At 48.6% G+C, this 21,692-nt stretch overlaps 1 protein-coding gene across 3 annotated transcripts in view; it reads left to right on the forward strand.

The window, feature by feature from the left end:
• The window catches only part of Kcnd3 (potassium voltage-gated channel subfamily D member 3), a 219,464-nt gene that overhangs the window by 50,498 nt on the left and 147,274 nt on the right, over positions 1-21,692 (forward strand). The window lies entirely within an intron of this gene.

The raw sequence follows: 21,692 nt of genomic DNA on the forward strand, positions 1-21,692 counted from the left end.
TCTCACCAGAATTAAGACAATGTCTACCCGCAGAGAATACAGTCCACTAGAGTTCGGAACATCAACATGATATAATGGCTGCCCAGAGACAGGGAGCACATGTGGGCATAGGTAAGAGGTCCTCATCCTGTTGTCCTCTGCCTTAGGCTGGGCCACACTAGACAATTGGAAGACGTATCTCCACCCCAACCCAACCCTTTGCCTAGCTCACAAGCCCAAGGTAACCTTTACTTCTCCACAAGCATGGTCTCCCTCCCACTCGGCTCTTCAGCTCTGACTCTGCTAGTTCTCCACTGTCCTGGAAGAGTGTTTCATATCCTGCTAAGTCCCAGCCAGCTTCCCATACACCCTGGGGGCATGAAGGCCCAGAAAATAAAAATTTATCTTAGTAGCTGCCTTCAGAGATGTATAATCAAGAGGGTAAATCTGCCTCTAAAAATCATAAAATGCATTGTAAACATGAGAGAAAAACAGAAAGGAATTTGGGCAATCTACATGGCTGTAGTGACAGAGATAAATGAGAGTTGACTGTGTTTTGTAGGGCTGGGTTCCATAGCCCTGGGTGGTCAGGGCAGCTGCCTCTTGTCACACAGAAGGAAGAGCAGTATTCAAGTCCGCACGCCCCATTGGTACCAGTTGTTCTACCCACCTCTCTCCACGGAACCACCAGATTAATTGTACTTCTGTGACTTAGTTTCCTAGCCTGGGATGCAGGAATGTGCCTATGGGTTGTTGAGGTGATAGATGAGAGTAAATGAAGTGTGTGGCACGCAGTTAGTGCTTCCCAAATCTTGAGTCTGTTCTCAGTGCAGCAATCTGTGCAGGTGTGTGTTTAGGTCTCATTTCCTTGAATATAGGAGAGCTCCTGAGAGAAGAGAGGAAGATGAGAGAGAAGAGGCCTAGGTGATGTACTTGAGTGTGTTCAGAGTTAAGTGTTGTGAATAATCACACTGGCTTGGTTCTGTTTCTTTGTTGGGGGGGCGGGCATTAGCATTGACCCTATCTACAGATAGGGAAAATAGAGGCAGAGGCTAAAAAACAGGGTCAGTGCTTTATAGTTCAAGTACATGGCCACACTAAGTAGTTATAGCTGTACTCCTCTGTGTCTTCTTTGGAAGAAAAAACTAGAAAAGACAAAAAGGGTCTAGGGAAGGAAGGAAGGAATTTCTAGATGCCTGAGTGGAAAGTTGCTGCTCTGTTTCTGCAGGTAGATAGCAACCCAGGGGAGCGTATCTCTAGGTGTGCCATAGCAGCTGGACTGATCTTCCATCCATACGGGCTCCTCTAGTAGGCAGTAAACCTGTTCTTGTCTCTTGGATGCGACACTTCCCTTGGGGATAGCCTGGATCTCTCTTGCCAGTGTTTGAGGCAAAGTATATGCAGGTTCAGCCCAGAAGGTTCCCATTTGGAACTGATGAGTGCTCGGGGTGAATGATAAAGTCTTTTCCATGCTCTGATCCCATGACCTGTGAAGGCCCTGTATGCAGATCTAATGGTACTGGGAACAACATCTGACCTTATTCAAGTGTGTACAGAGACACAGTGGCTCCATTAATATATCGTATTTCTCCTTTTCCTTAACCTTCATGCAAACCCTGTATGGTAAGGAACTTGGCCTTGAGGAGATTGTTTCTCACTGAGATCATGTGCTGCCACATGGCAAAGTCTGGAGTCTGAGCCCTGTATATTAACTCTAGCTATACCCTGTTATCTCTGGGTTCTTTTAAATCTTCAGGCTACTTGTTGTCAAGCTTCCATGCAAAAGCCCCTTCCTTGTTGGGGACCTCCTGTAGGGCCAACTTTTGGATGAATGAGTGAACCAGGGAGGCTGCGTTGTTATTTAAAAAAAATTACCATGTATGAGCCTTGAGAACTTAAGGATGCTGTGTCTTTTCTTCTACAGAAAAGCAAAATCACGTTAAAGCAGCTGTGTAGATCTACTCGGAGGAGGTCCCTAGGATAGTCAGACTCGTGGAGGTAGAAAGCAGAAGGGTGGCTGCTAGGGCTGGGGTAGTGGTGGGGGGCAAGGAGTTATTGCTGGCCTGGGAAGAGGAAGGCTTCCTGGGAATAGATGATGATAAGTCCATTGTAAGATTGTACTTGGTACCACCGAGACGAACACTCTTAAAAATGGCTAAGACGGTGAAAGCAAAACCCCTCGATCCAAGTAAAGGAGGAGGAGCAGGTCAGGAGTGAGGTCTTATGGGTGGCAGTCTGGTGCCCCCTCAGTGATGTCCATATATGAATCCCCAGCATCTGTGACTATGCCCTCCATGGCCAAGAAGGCTGAGGCTAGCGGGAGTCCTGAGCAGCTTTGCAGCTCTGTAAGAAGAGCAGAGTAGCCTGGGTTATCCAGGTGGCCCACTGCAACCACAGGGCCCCTAAAAGTGGAAGAGGGAGCAGCAGAGCAAAGAAGTAGAGGGATGTAACCTGAGGAGAGATCGACTCGCTCTTCTGGCTTGAAAGACGATTGTAGGGACCGCAAGCCAAAGACTGTAGCCTAGTGGGGTCTGTTCCAGGCCTCTTATCTGTAGAGCTGTAGGCTACTACAGCTGTAGCTGTAGCTGTTGAAAGCACTCAGCTTGCAGTCTTTCATAACAGCAGCAATGGGAAACTCCCACAATTCCTGAACAGGGGTGTTTGGAACACGGGTTCCTGCCACAAGAGTGAGGCTGCCACTGAAGGATCCCATTCCCAAGGAAGATTTATCCTATGGGATAGAAAATGAATAACTGCACCTAGCCATTGAGCTCTAAAGTAACAATACCCCCACCAAGCCCATACCCTGTATGCCAAGCATTGCCCCAAGCTCTAGTTTTGTGTTAACTCATAAGCGGATCCCAAGAATTATGGGAGGTGGTCACTATTATTCTCCATTTTACAAGGAAGAATGTGAGACTCAGACTGTGGTCAAAGCCACAAACCTCCACCATCCTAGTGTTGATAGGATCTGAAGCCAGCCCCCAGAAGCCTCACTTCCGGCTGCCACACTTCCTTTCTGCATGACCCTTCTTCCCACTTGCCTCCCAGAGATAACCAGTGTCTTGGGTTGCCAGTTCACCCTTCCTGTATTCCTTCCACACACAAGAACATGGTACCCATGGTATTCCTGTTTCTTATCTGCAGCCAGGACACTAGAGATACTTCTTTCAGATTTGTGTTTAAACTTGGTATGTTCAGGAGGCAGTGTGCATGGCTCCACTCTCTTCATCCCACAGGCAATGAAGGGCTAGAGAAATAGTCCCAACATACGGGTATTTTGCTTCAAAACAGCAGCTAGCATGCCTGGTGTGGTGACACATGCTTTTAATCCCAGAAGTTGGGAGGGAGAGGCAGGCAGATGTCTGTGAGTTCAAGGCCAGTCTGGTCAACATAGTGAGTTTCAGGTCAGCCAGAGCTGTAAGGTATTTTTTTTTTAAAGCGAAACTTGTAGTAATAGGAGCCTTGCAGTCAGTCATAGCTGCTTGGGTGAGTGCCCAGCAGTGCTCTCCAGCAGCAGGTCTCAAGTGTTCTCCTTATCTTTCTATCAAGGAAGGGATTAGAATTTCTGTGTCACTGGAAGAGAAACTGAGGTTTAGAACTGCTTTTAAGTCATGTAGTCAGAGCTGAGCTTGATAGTCATGCCTGTAATCCCAGCACTTGGGAGGAAGAGGCAGGAAGATTGAGAGTTAGAGTTTGTCCTCAGCTGCATAGCTAGTTAGAGGCCAGCCTGGGCTACATGAGACTTTGTCTCAAAAAGAAAGAAAAGGAAGAAAAGAAAAGAAAAAGTTAAATAGCCAATTGCATGTCCCCTTAGCACAGTGAAGCCTGACCCTATTTTCTGTGACATGGGTCTAGCTGTAGGTTTGCTGTGGGGAGGGGGTGGGGCACAGTCTGATAGAAGCAGCTGCCCAGGCCTAAGCAGGGCTGGTTCTTGATTCATTGGCTGGAGAGGTTGTTCAGCCACCGTGCCATCACCTAGCCCGACTGAAGAAACACTTCTCAGCCCTAGCTAAGGAGTGCCAGTGTGGCACCCTGGGAGGTGAGAGCCCCTTTGCCTGGGGGCATCTAGAGCAGCAAGCTGGGAGACAGAGAGCGCATGAGACCCTCTTTCAAGGTCCCCTTCGGCCCCAGGATTCATTAACTACTAACATAGGGAGGCGTTCTGGCTGTTGTCACCTCTGTCTTCAGGTTCTGTGGTTACAAGTACAAAGCCCAGGCCCAATACAACTTACTGATTTAAACAAAGAGCCCCATCCAGCGAATTGCATTAAAATCACCCCGCTTTGTCCGCATTCCGACAGCCTTTCTAAATCTGCCTACCTAATTAGCTTCTTCTCAGAACCCAAAATATGATTAAATCTGTATTAAAAATATCTGTGCGGTGTAGGATCAGACACACCTGAGCATTTTCTAAATTTAGCAGAAGGACAATAGGCTCTGGGTGACTTTAATTGGGTGCGTGATTGCTGCGGGAGTACATTTTAATTTGGATTTCCAGTGTGTTTCTCGGTTTCTTGCCTTTAAATTTCGTAGCAGAGGAAGGGGGAGCCGAGCAGCCGGCCGTTCATAACCATCTTCCCTCGGAGCTGAATGAACAATGCACTGTGGCCATCCGGTGGAGGAGGGGACGGGCTGCTGGGGTGTCCCCTCCCCTCGGCTCGTGACTCCTGAGCTCTGCTTTGACAGGTACCTAGGCGAAGGCTGTGCAGAATGGGAAAAGCAGTTAAAGGACCCTGGCAGGGTCTCCTGTCACCTACTTTCCTTATGAACCTCCAGGAGTTCTCTCTGGTTTTTAGTGCTTGGGAGGAAGCTTTGCTCAGAGGGGGGCGTGTGGCTGTTGGGGCAGGCACAGAGAAAAGGAACCAGGTACTTCATTTCCCAAGCTCTGGTAGGGCCCTTGCTGAAGGATAAAACAGTGCCATTCTAGAACGACTAGCATCCCTGCAGGAGGCACAAGGTGGGCTTCTGACAAAGGGCTTGGATAGCTTCCCTGATTGTACCTGTCACCTTCCATCAGGAGGAGGGAAAGACTGTGTGAGTCACAGGCGGAACTATGGTGTAATCAGCCTTTGGTAGGATGCCTAGAGCCATTTTCTATGGGTTGAGGGAGCCAAAGAAGAACAGAGCTTGCCCACCCAAGGACCAGAGGTGGGACAGGATGGGCAAGTCTGGGCACTGGGGGCTGGTGTGAGGATGCATGGTTTCCCTCCAGGGTGCTCAACATCCTGCTGGAATTATTACGCCAGGTGCTTGCAACTGATTTTCAATTTGCAAAGCAAAACAAATTTGCATTAATCAGAAAAAATCCACAGGAAAGACTGTTTGGATTGTAATGCAGCTGCCAGAGCCATTTGGATTCCAAGTTTGCAGGAGGCTCTACTAACCCTGATGCCATCGCAGGCTTGTTACCACTCCCTTCAAACTGTCACATCAGAGGAACACAGATGTCCTCCCTGGTCCCGGTCTGTGTGGTCCTTTCCTCCAAAATACTGGAGAGCAGGAGGTGGGGACATAAGAGATTGTTGCATCATGTAGGGACACCACCCCAAGGAAGGGCTCTGTAGGCAGTAGTGTGAGGTTTAGGCAAGACTGTCCTGAGATCCTAGGTCCAAGACACCCAGGGTCACCTGGGAGCTAAACTCAGCTCCTCTTCTGGGGACTCAGTTCTTGCAACAGCTTTTCCTTTGGGGCTGGTCCCTGCCTGCGCATTGCTTGTTTCAGGAAGGTTGAGACCCATTGTAGCCTCAGCTTATGCAGAGGCAATCAGGTGGAGATGGTGATTCCAAGCCCACTGCAGCGTCTTCTGACGCCTCACAGGAGTGGGCTCCATAGCCCAGTCCTCTGCTTTGGCCAGACTTCATTGCAGCGCTTTCCACCAGGCAGAAGAGCCCCCTGGGCTGAGCTCTGTGCTCAGCAGGCCTTTGATAAGGGTTCTTACAGACCTATTTCTGAGTAGATGACCTCCATCCACTTGTGGCTTCAAGAGACTGGGCTTCACAAGGAGGAGCTGTTTCAGCGTCTGTCTCCTGATGTGCAGTGGCCGTTCCCTCACACAACAGGTATTTGATGAGCCCTCACATGGCTGGTGCTGTTCTGACCATTTGGTAATAGAGTAATGAGCGCAGTAGAATGAACTCCCTGCCCTAATGGATCCCATATGGTAGTAGAGGTTGATATTCCAGAGACAGACAGGCAAGAAAAATGTCAAGGGGAAATAGGATTATGTAATGTGCAGTTCCTTTTGTGTCCCTGCGATAAAGAGCAAAGAAAAACAGCTTAAGAGAGGAATGATTTGTTTTGGCTCACAACAACAGAGGGATCTCAAGGTCACTTGGTCACGTGGTGATGGGAGCACGTGGCAGGAGATGGGGGTTCTGTACCTTGTGACAGACAGAAAGGGGCCAGGACGAGAGTGATGCTTTAAAGGCAAGGCCTAGGGACCTACTTCCTCCAATCAGGGCCCGCCTGTCGCAGATCTACTGCCTCCTAGTGGTCTACTCACATTTTGAATCTGTCCATGGATTAAAGCACTGATTAGGTCCGAGTCTTCATGATCTGGGAACATCTTCCCAGACACACCCGGAGGTGTGCTCCATGGATCTGCCAGGCAGTTCTCAGTCTGTCGGGTTGACAGTGAAGATTAGTGATCGCAGTAAAGAAGCCTGAAGTCGTGTTGGCAGGGGGAGGGTAGGCAGGAGGAAGGTAACCAAGGGAGGAGGCGTTGTCCAACAGAAGGAAAAGCCACTGCCACAGGTGAGCAGCGATCTCATGGAAAAGAATGACTGAGCAACTCATTTGCCAAGGAAGAGAAGCCTTCCAGATAGAGAGCGGGCAGCCATGCCAACAGGAGCAGGCCAGGATCTTCACATCCAGGATGTGAGGAAAGCAGGGATGGTCCCATGGGGCCTGAGAGGCCATCATATGCTGGCCCCGTGAGGTGCAACAGCCTCACTGTCGTACTGTTTATGACCCCGTGGTGAATTGTCCCACTCTTCCCATGGGCTCTCAGCTCGTATCCGTGTCTTTGGGGCCCAGAACAATGCTGGTGTGTAGTAAGGACGAGAGACTGCTTGCTGCATGAATGGACGGAAGGGAAAGGAAGGAAGAAGCTGGGCTTGGTGGTCCTTACCTGTAATACCAGCTCTCGGGAGGCTGATGTGGGAAGACTGTGGCCAGCCTGGGCTACACCGTGAGTTTCAGGCCTGTCCGGACTATAGAATGAAACTCTCTCAAATTAATTCTGCCATTCATAGTTCGTCTTGGAGGGTCTACTTCAGGGTGCTCTCTCTCTCTCTCTCTCTCTCTCTCTCTCTCTCTCTCTCTCTCTCTCTCTCTCTCTCTGCTTACAGAGAGGTTATAAGAGTGCCCTTTCACCTGTAAAGAAGTCAATGACACAGGACACTGGTTATCAGTCACTTTCTTGACCCTGTTCCTGGTGAAAAGTGGCTATAGTCAAAAGAGGGAGGTGTTCATTTAGAGAGGGGTTTCCAAAAGTGCATGATAGAGTGCTGGTCTGTGTTCATGGCTTTTCCTGTTGTCGCAACCACATACCTGACAAAGGCAACCCAAGGAGCAGTGGGCTTGTTTATTTGGGCTGCGGCTACAGCCCGTCGTGCTGGGGACGGCACGGCAGTGGGAACATGAGGCGGGTTAGTCTGCAGTAAGGACACAAGAGGTAAGTGCTGGCACTCAGCTTCCTCCTTTTTATTCCGTCCAAGACCTTAACCCAGTCCTTCCACATTTAGGGTGAGTTTCCTACTTCAGTTAACCCAGTCTAGAAACTCCCTCACAGGCCTGCCCGGAGGTTAGTCTCCTAGGTGATTCTGTATCCTGTCAACCTGACGGCATTAACCATCATAGTGCCCATAGTGGAGGCCAGGTCTCCACTGAGAACCAGATGAACGCTTCTGGGCTTGAGCCGAGCCTTGTGTTTGCCTGCAGCTCTTTGGAGGGCCACCTACCCGGAAGGCCTCTTGGCAGGTCAAGCTCAACATCCAGAAGGCAGTGGGGCAAGGAGTACCAAGTTAGATCTAGGATCAATCCCAACTCAAACTAAAATGCCCTTGCCCCTCCGTGTTGCTAAGTCTAATGACAGGCAAGCAAAGGAGGTCACTTCCATTTCCTGACACCTAGAGCCGGAACCAGAGGCAGAGGGCCTGCGGATTCTTCCAGAAACTCTTCTTCCACTCTGTCTCTTTCCCTACAGTGGCCAACGTTGGCACATGCCCAAAGCGCTAAAAGAAGTAGCAAAACTCTGGAGAAGTTTTGATCTTTGGGCTCAGCACTCTTGAGTATTTGCTTTTTTCTCTGCTTAGCACAGAAAAGGATGTGTAAGACCATCCTGGCCAGCAGACGGAATCAAGAAAGATCGTACTGAAAGCTGGTCTACGGGAGCAGGCTCTGGGACCAGGTACACTGGGTCTTGGATGGCCGGTGGTGTAACTTTGGGAGTGTCCTTTCGCCACTCTGAGCCTTTCGCCCTTGCCTGGGAAATGGAGAGGCGATGATAATTTCTACCACTCCCTCTTAGAAGTATAGTGAAGAGTAAGTGGGAAAAATCAAGGTAAGGCACTTAGCGTGACGATCGACCCATGCTAAGTGCTTTGTAAATGATTCCTGCCTTTGAGGGAAGATAACAGAAGGAACGAAGAGAAATGCATGTTTAGGGAGGAAAGGACAGCCCAGGCAGAGACCAGAGACCAGGCATCGCCCAAAAGGATGCTCCCTTCAAAAGCAGGTCAGCGGCAAGGAGTCGAGCAAACCAACTGCTGTTCTTGACCAGGCCGACCATCCAACCCAGGCAGTGGTTTACCTGCATCAACCTGAGCCCTGAGCAGGAGTTCCGGGATGCTGCTTCTGCCTTGGGGCACAGGCTTCTCCTGGCATTCTGGAGGGAAAGCCAAACATCAGGAGATGAGGTTTCCTATGGGACTGTCCCTGACTGGCTGGCAAGGCTGGGGCAAGCTATGTCCCCATCGAAACCTCACATTTCCCCTCTGGAAAGCTGGAAGAGTAGACTAGATACCCTCCCTGGTTTCTGCTCCCCACACCAGGACTCACCTTATACCCTCCCATCAGATTCAAGGCTCCCAAGCCTTTGAATTTGAACCCTAAATCTGCCAGGGCCCAGCTGAGTGACCTTGTGTGATTAATTAGCCACAGTATCTGATATGCCTCATCTTTAATGATAGGATGGCCATAAAGCTCAGATAACACCGCGTCCATAAATGTGTATTACCACGCAGAACACAAGCTCAGTCAGTTGTAGGGATTACTTCTGCTGCTGCCACTCTTGTTACTGTGTTCAGGAACCATCCAAGAATGGGAACAGTGTGCCCCACCCCAGTGTCCCCAACTCACATGAGGGAGCTGTTGTGCCGCACAGTACAGAGAGGAATCAACATACAAGTCATCTGGTACGGGAGTTAAACAAGTTTGCCACATTTACCCCCAGTACATCCTTAATGGTATGCGTAATTGTTTGAGAGATGCACAATAATTAGGCATAAATGGTAAGCTAGGCATGTAAATGAAAATAATTAGTATATATAATAATTAGGAAAAGAAGGCATTTTTGACATCAGTGGAGAGGAAGGGAGATGCTGAGACTGGGAAGGAAGATAGACAGGGGAGGGGGAGGGAAGCCTACCAGGTCTCTGCAAGCCCCTCCTTTATCGCACATGGAAGGGCAGGTCCGTTTTCCGAGTGACATCATGGCTGGAGCTTATCCCAGGTCCTGACACCAGGTTCAGAAGCTCCTTGGACAGACATTCCTCAAACACTGGGCTGTGATGTGCGAAGGCACGTGGCCAACTGTCCACGGCAACACCCGTGTGCTAAGGTGGGAGGGGACTCTGAGGACAGCTGACTAACTGTGCCCGGCACATTGTAGCCCTCCGCACATCTGTGTTGGGTGACTTTGCAGGATGAGTGGGAGAGCCTTGGGGAGGGAGAAGAGAAGAAGCTGGTGGGGGTACCACTGGTGTTCGGGAGGATGAAGAGCAAGGAGGTGAGCAAAGCGGACTCCGGAACCAGGCTCTTGGTCTGGAGCTCCCAGCTGATTAGCAGTTCTTGCCTCAGCTTTCTGCCCTGTGCACAGGAAATTACCAGGTTTGGATTGGGACTAAAAGAGCTAATATAGTTGATACGCATAAAGTGCTCAGCCCGGGGCCAGGCACTCAGTCAGTGCTAAATAAGCCTCTTATTAGCCCTTCATGTAACCTCTTCTGGAAACTTCTGGCGCCTTTTGAAACCTAATCATGTTTCTCCAAAGCCTCACAGCAGAGGAACGGGCAGATGGGGAGAGTGGCGGAGAGCACGGTGGGAGCCCATGGGAGAGAGGGGAGGCTGGAGCTCTGATGCTTCCCATTCCTTCCTCACCCCTGTTTACTTTGCACCTCCCATGTTAGGCTGTTCTGGGAGCTGGGGATTTAGCAATGACCAACCCAAGCCAGCTCCTGCCATCTTGGAATGTGTGGCATATTTGGGGGAGATGGTTAATAAGACACTCTGCCAGCTGCTGGTGAGTACTATGGAGTAAAAAATGAGTGGGTAAAAGAAATAATGAGTGCCTAGGGCTGGGGAGGGAGAGCCACACTGGCAGATCATAGACTGCACATCTGTGCAGATGTGTGGGTGCTCAAGGCTTTTCTCTGATGGTGTTCTAAACCGCAGGCCAGTAGAATCTGTCCTCTCCTCACTGCCCACTGGATTTGCTCCGGGAATGTGTTAGGCTTCAGAGGTTCCCATTGTTTCCTGGGTGGAAAGACAGGTTTGAGATGACCTGCCAGGGCCACCTAACTAGGGATCTGGCATTGGCCAGCTCATCAGAAAGTCCCTTCCTACACACGCGCTTGTAGACTGATCACCACTAATATCCTGTGGGTGATTATCAGTAAAAGGTACTGCACTAAGCTTATTATTCTGGTTTTGACTCATTTAAATTACTCCTTAGTGTAAAATATGGGTTTCGTTATGACATTTTCATACACACCCATCATTGTACCCTGCATGGGTTCTCCTGCTCAGACCCATCCCTACCCTCCCTCACTGGCTCCTTCCTCCTGCCTGAACAGCTCCCCGTCTGCTTCCTTGTCACACGTCTATACACTTGAGTCCATACTCTGCATGAGATGCTTTGTCCTCCACCATTGCCCCCTTTTGTCCCCTTTACCTCCCTTTGGACTTCTCCCTCCGCTGCCATGGTCCTCCTACCTTCATCAAACACAACGCACATACACACACAAGTACACACACATGTGCGTATGCACACACACACGTACACATACACATTTAAATCTAGATTCTGTATATGAGGGGAAATACAGTATTTATCTTTCTGAGACTGTTTTATTTCCGTTTAGGTGGTGATCTCTAGTACCATCAATTTTCCTGTAAGTGACATTATTTTATCTTTATAGCCGAATATTGTGAAATGTAACACATTTTCTTTACCCATTCATCTGTTGAGCAGCGTCTAGGTGGGTTCCCTGTCTTTGCTATTGTGAATAGTAAAATGGAACCCTTGCACAGTGCTGGTGGGAATATAACTTAGTGCAGATACTATGGAAATTACCGTGGATGTTTGTCAAGAAGCTAAAAAAACGAGGGACCATATGATCCAGCAATACCATTCCTGGGTATACACCCAACAGAAGCTAAGTCAGTGTACCACAGGGATATTTGCACATTTTAACCCCTTTTTTATTATTTGGTTTTGTTTTTTGGAGTCAGAGTCTTACTCACACTGTAGCCCAGGCTGGCCTGAAATTCACTCTGTATCCCAAGACTGGCCTCAAATGTGTAGAAGTCCTCCAGAGTGCCGGGATTACAGACCTGAGCCAGCCTCCAGTTTCTCTCTTTAGACGGATGTTCTTATCCCACTTACAGGACCTTATCCCACTATGAAGCTGAGGTCCCGGGAGGGCCTCGAAGGTCATACAGTTAGAATCCATGTCTGTTGGCTTTTGACCCCAGGACCTTTCCTGTTAGTCACTAAAACTTTTTCCTGCCTATGACATTAAATGAAGAGTTCAGAGGGTACAATGCACTTGGAAGCACCCAGGATCTACATTCCTATTCCTAGGGTGTAGATTCTGACCCAGAGCCTACTACTGGGTCACACTGAACCAGTCCGATCACCCTGCACTGCCCATAACACAATAGTGAAAGTGTTACGAGGATCAGATTGTCCAGCTTGTAGCAGCAGAGTGTCTGATGTAGTGTGAGCAGCGAGTCAGCCACTGCTGTTAGAACTGCTCCACAGCTCCTGGTTTCTCTCTCCGGTGTCCTGTCCAGACAGAAGAGGGCTAGGGACAAGCCTTGGTCAGGGAAGTGTGATTGGGCCAGGATCCTTGTGCTCTGGCCTGCCCCTGTGTGGACAGCTCCTCTCTGGGTCAGGTGGCTTCTCTTGCCTTCCATTCAACAGCCAGGACATGACTCAGCTGCTTGGGTCAAAGGTGACTTCCTCCCCCAGAGGAGCTGGTTGGTCTGGCGCACTAGGCAAGAGACCATGCTTGCTATGATCAGCATGTCTCATGGAAACTCACACATGCGAGTGCCTACACAGGAGGCTGTTCCTGCAGCAACAAAAGCATGCACAGCTATGCAAGCGGAAGCATGTCTCATGGAAACTCACACATGCGAGTGCCTACACAGGAGGCTGTTCCTGCAGCAACAAAAGCATGCACAGCTATGCAAGCGGACTGCAGCTGGTTTGCCCCTTCCTTGTCTTGCCTGGATCCCTGTCATTCATCTGAGCACAGAGGTCAACGAGGCATTTGAGGAGAGGATGAAGCATCACCCAACCTCTGAATCTGGTTCCTGGGCATGCTGGGTGGTCCATGAGATAGAGATAAGATTGCCTCCCTTGGCTTGGCTCCATGGACACGTCTATCAGAAGTGTTCCCTGGCAGAGTGGGGACACAAGCAGGGAGGACAGGGCTGTCAGGAAGGAGGATGCTCTTGTCCCTCTCAGGGTCATAGCCAGAAGCAGAATGTGTTCCCCTCCAGGGAAATTAAAGAATCAAGTGCAAAGGAGCCTGAGCCTGGAGGACAGGTCAGGATGTGATTTCTTAAGTCTGCTGTGCCCTGAAATAGCCCAGAGCGGCAGCAGCCAGACCTTGGCTCTTCCCAGACCAAGGCCATCCAGGGCCACTGCTGTCCTGGCCCTGAAGTCTGACAAAGTCCTGGTTGGAGGGAATTTCCTAAGCACTAGGATCCTTGACAATTCTATTGAGGTGGCTCTGCCCTACCTTGCCCTTGGGTAGACCTAAAACCTCCAACTTCTAACCTGTGGCTTGGCTTCCTATGCACATGTCAACAACCGTGAAAGGAAACTCCAGGATCTAAAGCATAAAGGATGAGATCTTCATGGGCAATCTGATGAAGCTTTGCTGCTGCTTCTGCTACCTGAGTCTGCAGACATGTTTTCCAGAAGCTTCCATGCTCCCTAAGCATGACACTTAACATACACTGCTGTAACTATTCTGTTTATATATCTGTGACCTTTCCTTCCAGACTGGGGGCTCCTTGGAAGGAGGTGTTCACCGTAGCTACCTCTCTGCTACAACCTTCCACTCCATGCCTGGGACACAGGTACTTGGCAAGCCTTTGCCAGGTGGGTATGAGCAGGGACAGAGAGGGATGGAAGTACTGTGCACAGCCCTTAAGAGCTAGTGTCAATACAGGCCATTTGCTTGCAACTGATCATGTACCAAGAACAGCCTGATGCAGGTTGCACTGGTGAGCCTTGCCCCAGGGCACATTAGAGGTGCAGCTCAGAAATTCTGCCCATCATTGCCCTCTGACTGTCAGATTACCCACTCTCTCACTCAAAACAATGTTTGTGACTTCAGGAGGCTGAGTTGGGTAAGGGGCGGGGGGTGGTCACTTGCTGCCCAGGATGGAGGTCCCAAGGACCTTCTCTATTGAGGTATGCAAAATAAGGTCGTAGACCTGGATGGCTCTGATATGCAAATATGTGTGGCCTTCTTAGCTGATGGCATAGAAATAAATCACCAAGATGTTCCCTTGGATGGTAGAACACAGAGTTAGGACTTGGGAAATGGAAGTGAGAAGATCATGTGTACACCTGCAATGGCCTGGGTGGGAGTCCTCTCTGAACTCCAGGGTAGGCAGGTTACATAGCAAGCTCCTAAGTCCTGGGACTCCTGTAGGACACTGCGCAAAGCAAGCCAGAAAAGCAGAAGTAATTACCATGAATGAAGTGAGGCACAGAATGAAGACTGTGGCCACCTGTAGTGGGTCTTGGACTTCCAGCCTCAGGCAACGGTGAGAGGCCAGGTGAGCCCTCTGCCAGCTATCATCAGCATTAGCCCAGACTGTAGGCTAGTCTGCCCTGTGAACTGTGTTCCATTCTGCACACTGATCTCAAGATGAGGCAGGACTGTGGAGGCAAAGAGATGGGAAGACCGCCACATGCCTCATGGGATGACTGAGCTGAAAGAAACCTTAGGGACCATAAGCTCCAGCCTCCTTTGTTTTGCCGATGTAGAACCTGCTGTTGCAAGATCAGACATTTGCACGTGGTTACACAGCTAAGGACAGAGCCAGGCTGGACTGGATCTCATACCTAGAATACTAGTGTCCATCTGAAGCCTATTGTGGTGATCATCCCCTGAGTATATAAGCTTGAGTTATCCCCAAACATTAGCTTTCAGTGCTGGGCTGTTGGGCCAGCAGAGGACCCCAGTGATATAAACACTTAGTTGATATCACTATTCCATCGATTCTCACAACTACCATACAAGGAACTCATGGATAGATGAGGAATCATGGTGCAGAGAGGTCATGTAACTTGTCTAAAGCCATTCAACTACCAGCCACTAGACACAGAACTTCGACTCAGATCTGTCTTCAGAGCCAGTGCATTCAGCAAGGTTTCAGCATGCTTCCTGTAAGCCAATCACTGTTCTGAGCCCCTGCGTGTATTAATTTAACTCTCTTAACAATGTAGGGGATGAATGTTATTATCGAGTGTAAAGGAAGAACATTAGGCACAAGGAGATTAAGTATCTTTCCCAAAGTCCTAAACTGACTATAGAGCAGAGGACAGATTTAAACCTAAATTCTCTGAGCAGGACTCACTGTTAATTCTGGAGTATACTTGGTGAGCAGTTGTTGGATGGATGCATGGATGGAGGCAGAGATGGATGCAGGGATGGATGGATGGAAAGGCAGGAGTAACAGCTGGTGGGATTTCAACAGTGCTGTCAGTGCCCAGTGGTCTGCTGGGTAGCTAGAGTCCCTCCATCCCTGACAGCAGCATGTGGCCTTTTCTCATGCACAAACTGAATCTGCTAGCTATGCCACACCTGGCTGAAATCTCAATTTACTCTAGGATTCTAGGCAATCTCAATGCCTCCCTCCCTTCCTTCCTCCTGCGCCCCCCTGACCCCACCATGCTCATGCATTAAAGATGCCAAAGGAGGCTGTGGTTCACAATGGAGACACCTCTCTCATGCTCATCTTGGACAAATCAGGGCTGCCTGGAAACATTTCTGGGCTTTAAGGCAACAAATAGTTAGAGACAGGGAAGCCTCAGAGTGAGTTTTCAGGTCACAGTGAGGCAGGAAGTAGGGTTTTTTTTTATTGTTGTGATGTGCCTACATGGTATCACTCTCCCCACCACCACCCTGATATTGTAGGTTTAGACATTCACAGATGTGGGCAGGGACTCAGTGCCTTAGGTTAGCCTGCCATCCCCCAACAGTTCAAGGAAGGTGAGGCCAGGATGCCTTTTAGTTCCAAGGCAAACTAGCTATGAAAAGAAGCAGGGACCTACCAAAGGTCAGCAGGAAATAGGGACTGATGGTGTCAGAGAGGAAAAATGCCCCTGGAAAAGTTGGGGGACCTATCCATTGAGCTAGTTACTCTGACATAAACTATGATAGTAGCCTTGGGCAAGTTGCTCCCCAGTTCTGGGCCTTAGTCAAGCAAGAAGTTGGGACCCAGATGATTTCTGGCTTAAGATGCAGCAGATGAAAGTAAGATTCAGAGATCTGAACTTGAATCCCAGCTATGCCTTATACAGTCAGTTGGGGCCTGCACAGCATTCTATCTAGCCCAAGTTCAAACTGGGAAAGCAGAGGGGCCATTCAGAATATTTGGGTTTTGTTGTTGTTTGGTTGGTTAGTGTTTTGAGAAAGAGGTCTCATACTGTAGCCCAGGATAGCCTTGAACTCACAGTGGTCCTCCTGCCCCTGCCTCCCAGGTGCTGAGATTACATGGGTGTGTCACCTGGTTCATTCTGAACGTTTGAAACAAAGGAAACTTAATGCAGGGAGTTGGTGACTGGGTGTTGGAAATGACGATAAATCAGGGATGAGCAGAGTAACAGGGTGTCAAAAGCAAGCCACTGCTCCCAGGACAAGGCTGCATTACAGAGCCCTCCTTTCCTCCTGGGCCTGCGTCTCCCAGAGAAGCTTGAAACACAGGGGACCCCTCTAGAAGCAGGCACACAGAGGGAGTGAGAGCCCCTGGCCTCCTCCTTCTAATCTTATCCAGTATCTCCCTCATTGGATCTAGCTGGAAACCAGCTGATTCGGCAGAGGGGCCACCAAAGGCACACTCATCTACCTGCTTCCTCATCTGTGGAGTGGGAACAGAAGCCTTGCCTGCCCCATCTTTCTGCTATGAGCATTACAGACACAGACATGTGAAGTCCTGCTGTGGTGTTACCCGTGGGTCAATGGTCACTACTCACAGTTAGGCATTGGTTGTTCTGGCCTCTGTGGCTGTGTGGGAAACACTTCTGCTGGGAGCACAGCTCTGTGTTCTCACAACCAAGGGGGAGAGCAAGAGTGGAGAAGGCCCTTCTGCTGCTCCACAGCCAGCACGTGACATTAAATAACAGATGTTGTACTCATCCTAGGTGAGACTGAGGCAGACAATAGACTGGATGATAATTTTTGCAATTGTATGACTTTTTAAAAACAATTACAAAATAATTTGCCAAATTAAAAGCATATGCAAAGAGGCCCAACTGAGTTACAGTTTCCCGTCTTTCATCCTCCTCTTTCTTGCAGTAGATGCTTCCTGTGGCCTCAGTTTCCCTACCTTCTCCTGACTCTGGCTTAGGGAGTTCTGAGCACCAAGGGAGACTTTGTCCTGAACGTTGTCACATCTTCTTCCAGTCACGGGAGTTCCGTTCATCCCTCTGTGCTCTGCCTCCCCAACCCAACTGTACCCTGGATGGTCTCCTTGGTGCTTGCTCCCTTCCCACCTGCTGAACTTAGCCAATGGGAGGAAGGCAAGAGAGAGAGAGAGAGAGAGAGAGAGAGAGAGAGAGAGAGAGAGAGAGAGAGAGAGAGAGAGAGAGAGAGGTCTGTGTGTCCCGCCACCCCTTGCCTCTGGGAGCTGCTGTGATGCCTGCTCCAGTCAGGCCCCTCTTTTTCTGTCTCTCTTCAACTTCCACAAGCCTGTGAGTGATCACTCCTCTACCCCTCCTCTCCCCTGCAGGCCTCCACGCCTCATTTCGGTCCCTCCGTCCAGGCTTCAACTCTATAAATAGCCCTCCCAACACAGTCTCGGGTACCACCTGAGGGAGGATGCTCTGGCTAGGAAGAGAGAGAGTCCATGGCCCTTATGCCACAGGGTGGTAGAAGCAAAGTCGAGCTACACTTCTCAGCTATCACTGTCTCACTTGCGTGGTGACTATGAGCTGCTTCCCTCAGTTCGTTTGCGGAGTTCATAGTAAGAATAACATAATATGTTTATAGAGATAAGAACACCTCCTTTGTGGGCTCAGTACAGAGGCTGAATGACAAACAAATGTGACAGTTAGTAAGAATCACTTAGCAAAGTGGCTGGTGTGTCCATCAATCCTGCTTCAGGTCAGGAACCTGTGTGCCCCAGGGATTCCTGTGCCGAGTGTGCAGCCCAACATGGAGCTAGTCATACAGTCAGCTTCCTACTGTGTGCAGAAGATGGGATTGAACAGTTAAGATGGGATGGGCCTGTGTTTAGTCCCCCTTCCTCTGGGGGCCTAAAGCACATTTGAGCCCAAATAAAGGTTATTGTGGATAGTGTCTTATTCTAGTTAAGAGAAGAATCAGCGTGGCAAGGGAGCCCTGCTCCAGGCATGAAGGAAGGAACCAGTCACCTGGTGATGGGAGGCACATCTGCTGGGTAGTTGGATATGGCTAGACTCAGTCGGACAGTCAGCTTTTGAATATGGCATGGTGGAGGACAGGTTGGGTGGGACATGGAGGATGGTAGGAATGGCTGGAGTGACTTCAGTACCCAGGTTTGACTAACCCTGGGGACAGACACGAGGCCACAGCTGCCCCTCCGACTCCTGCCTGGGCTGGGGTGTTCGCAGCAAGAGCTGGTTTCAGTAACTGGGGAGGGAAGAGGAGGCAGCACTCCACCAGGGAGGCTCGAGCCTGCCAAGCAAGCTGGTACTGGAATTATTTGCAGTCCATATGCCAATTTGCTTTGTCATTGCCTGGCTATTTTTAGAAGCCTCTGGCGTATCTAGGAAACCAGAATCTGTTGACTGTGTTTCTTCAGGGCGAGGAGTGTGATTATTTCTCAGAGATGCGGGAAGAATGTGCGAGGTCGGGCTGTGGGAAGGTGACCTCTCCCCCTTGGGTCAGGACTGATGTCCTGTCCTCCCAAGGGGTTCATTTCCAACCTGTCTTCTGTGAGGCCAAGGTCTGAGTGAACACAGGCAGGGGTTGGGAGCCTTCATTTGGTCAATAGTCAGAGAGTTCAGACAGGTTCCTCTCTTGTGTTCCCCCCAGAACATCAGGTAGATTTAGCTGGAGGAGCCTCAGGGCAAAGGTATCCTTGGCTCCCTTCCTCCCCCAGGAAGAATAGAGAGCAGAGAGAGGGGTCATGACTGGTGGGGTCAGATGTTTTCAGGTCCACAGCCTCTTATTCAAGGAATTGAAATAAGCGCCTAGATTAGCAAAAGTAATAAGGGAACTTTATTTAAAGCTAAGCAATAAAAAGGACCAGAGTGCACTGCAAGGGAGCAGCAGGCCACTTGAGTGAAGACACTCACAGTCCTTGATTGTTGTTTGGGGATTCCTTTTATGGAGTTCAAGAGGAGGAGGAGTGTAGTCAGAAGTTTTTCTGTGTCCCACCCGGTCTGCAGCTGCTCAGACCCAAGTAAACACACAGAGGCTTATATTAATTAAAACTGCTTGGCCATTAGCTCAGGCCTACCACTGACTAGCTCTTACACTTAAACTAACCCATTTCTGTTCATCTATATGTTGCCTCATGTTGCGTGGCTTTACCTGTGTGCCATTACATGCTGCTCCTTGGACAGCAGGCTGGCGTCTCCTGACTCAGCCTTCCTCTTCTCAGAATGCACCTTGTCTGCTTATCCTGCCTATACTTCCTGCCTGGCTATTAGCCAATCAGCGTTTTATTAAACCTGTGTACAAAAGCATTATCCCACAGCAGAAGAGTCTGGCAACTAAGAAGCACGATGAGGGTGATGTTCTGTTTTGATTTATAGAAGGTCATATAATCATTTTTCTACTAGGCATGTCAGTTCCCATAAAGAATCTGATTTTAATCATATACATACCCAATTATGCACAGGCATGAGATAGTAAACGAGGAGTTCTCCCCAAAGGTCACTTGAGGACACAGTTTTATCTTATAGTACCTATATCCCAAACCAGTTCAGACTGGATTAGCCCACTTACCCTGGAGATGGGGTGTATTGCGAATATGTTTGGAAAGAAACTGTCCCAAGATTGGTGGTCATTAGGAAGTGAAATGTAATCTATTGTTCAGAAGAGGTATGCCAGTAGCCTGATATAAATGGTGCTGGAGGGGTGTGTATGCACAGTCCATGCAGGTAAAAGTAAGCTGCCAAATGCATTATTAGATGCAGGTGTACATGACCTAATTCAAGAAGAGTCCCAGGTCACTAAACTATTCCCTATGCTTACTTGATATATCAACAACAAAGCTCCTAATGTGGCCTCAAAGTCCTCTCATCCTCCCTTCCACATACACTCAACTACTTCAAGGGCAATACCACTCATGCCCAGAAACACAGGCAGCCCTTCTTTCAAATCTATCCAAGTTCTGCCAGCCCAAAGATGCCAGACAAGGTACCACTATTCACTGGGTTCATTCTTCGGTAAGACTGTTGGTAAGGGGATTCAGCATGGGTTTGACCAGAGGAACTATAATTGTGAGAGTCTTGTATTTCATAATATGTAAGTTTATTCAGCCAGCTTCAGGGATAACACCTGATCTGGTTTGGGGCCCTCTTTGGTAAGAAACAAAATGGAGCACTTGAATAAAATCCAACCATGGCATTCCAGGCCTTACCCAATGGGACTGGCTTCCTCTTCTATGCCATCTCATACTACAACTGGTGCCCTCAGGGTGACAGCCCTGATGGCCTTCTGTCCACTATTTTGAGACAGTTTTCTCTGAACTGTCTTCTCCCAAGCTCACTAAAGGATTATAGATCATTTTGAGTGCAAAAGTTTTTATAGGGAGGAATGTGAAGGTTTATATTTCTCCCATCTTATAGTTGGCTCTTTCCATTCATACCCTCATGGTTGTCTCAGAGGCAAGGAGGCATTTTCTCTTGGCCCTTCTTTTAACCAGAACAGGTCCCCATAACGTGATCTCTGTTCTGTCACCATTTGAATCAGTAGCAGGGCATCTGCTGAGTAGGTATCGGGAGCTACTCTAGGCACTTGGAGGCCAGTCCTCATACTGTAGTCTCTATAGTTTCCACTGAGAGTGAGGACTTGCATGGATGAGCAAGAAGACTGCCAATAGAGACAGTGTGTTCCTTCTACATCCCTAACCCAATGCTTTTCATTTCTCTTTCTTACCTTATTACATGGGCTGGAGCTGTTTCATTACAGTGTCAAATACAATGGTGAACAGACATGGTGAAAGCAGATGTTCTTAGTATCCAAGTGTGATGCTAGCTGTAGGTTTGTGTAGAAACCAGTTTTCCAGTTGATAAAATTTGCTAATGTTTATGGTGGTTTGGGGTCGTAAATGAGTATAGGATTTTGCTGAAAGCTTTTGCTACACCTACTTAAATGAGCATATGGGCTTCTTTCTATCCACTGATAACAATGAACTACACTGAAGAATTTATATAGAGTTGGTATTATTTTGTCCCTAAATATCTAGTAGAGTTTACTAATGAAGTAATTTGTACCTGAATTTGTGGAAAGGATGTATATTAGAAATATAATTCATTTGATAGAGAACCAGGGTCTTCTAGTTATCTATTCCTCTTTGAATGAGTTTTGGTAGTGCTGTCTGTAATGTCTTTCAAGAAATTTCTTCACCTACATTTTCAGATTTATTGGTATGAATTTTTTTTTTACAATACTCAGCTTTTGTTTTGTTTCAAGGTGTATTTTTATTTGTGTGTTTGTATGTATGTCATGTATGTGCAGGTGGGAAGGTGTCAAATCTACTGGAGCTGGAGTTGCAGGTAGCTGTGAGCTGATTTATGTGGGTGTGGGAACCGAATTTGAGTCCTCTTGATGAGCATCAAGTGCTCTTAATGGTTGAGTCATCTCTCCAGCCCCATTTTTAACATGTTTGTTTGTTTGTTTATTTATTCATTTATTTATTTACTTACATGTACGTGTGTGTGTGTGTGTGTGTGTGTGTGTGTGTGTGTGTGTGTGTGTGTGTGTGTCTGTCTGTCTGTCTGTCTGTCTGTAGGGGGCACATGAGCT

Source organism: Peromyscus californicus, unplaced genomic scaffold (assembly GCF_007827085.1).
Source record: "Peromyscus californicus insignis strain IS unplaced genomic scaffold, ASM782708v3 Scaffold_9__1_contigs__length_137607984, whole genome shotgun sequence".
Taxonomy (NCBI): domain Eukaryota; kingdom Metazoa; phylum Chordata; class Mammalia; order Rodentia; family Cricetidae; genus Peromyscus; species Peromyscus californicus.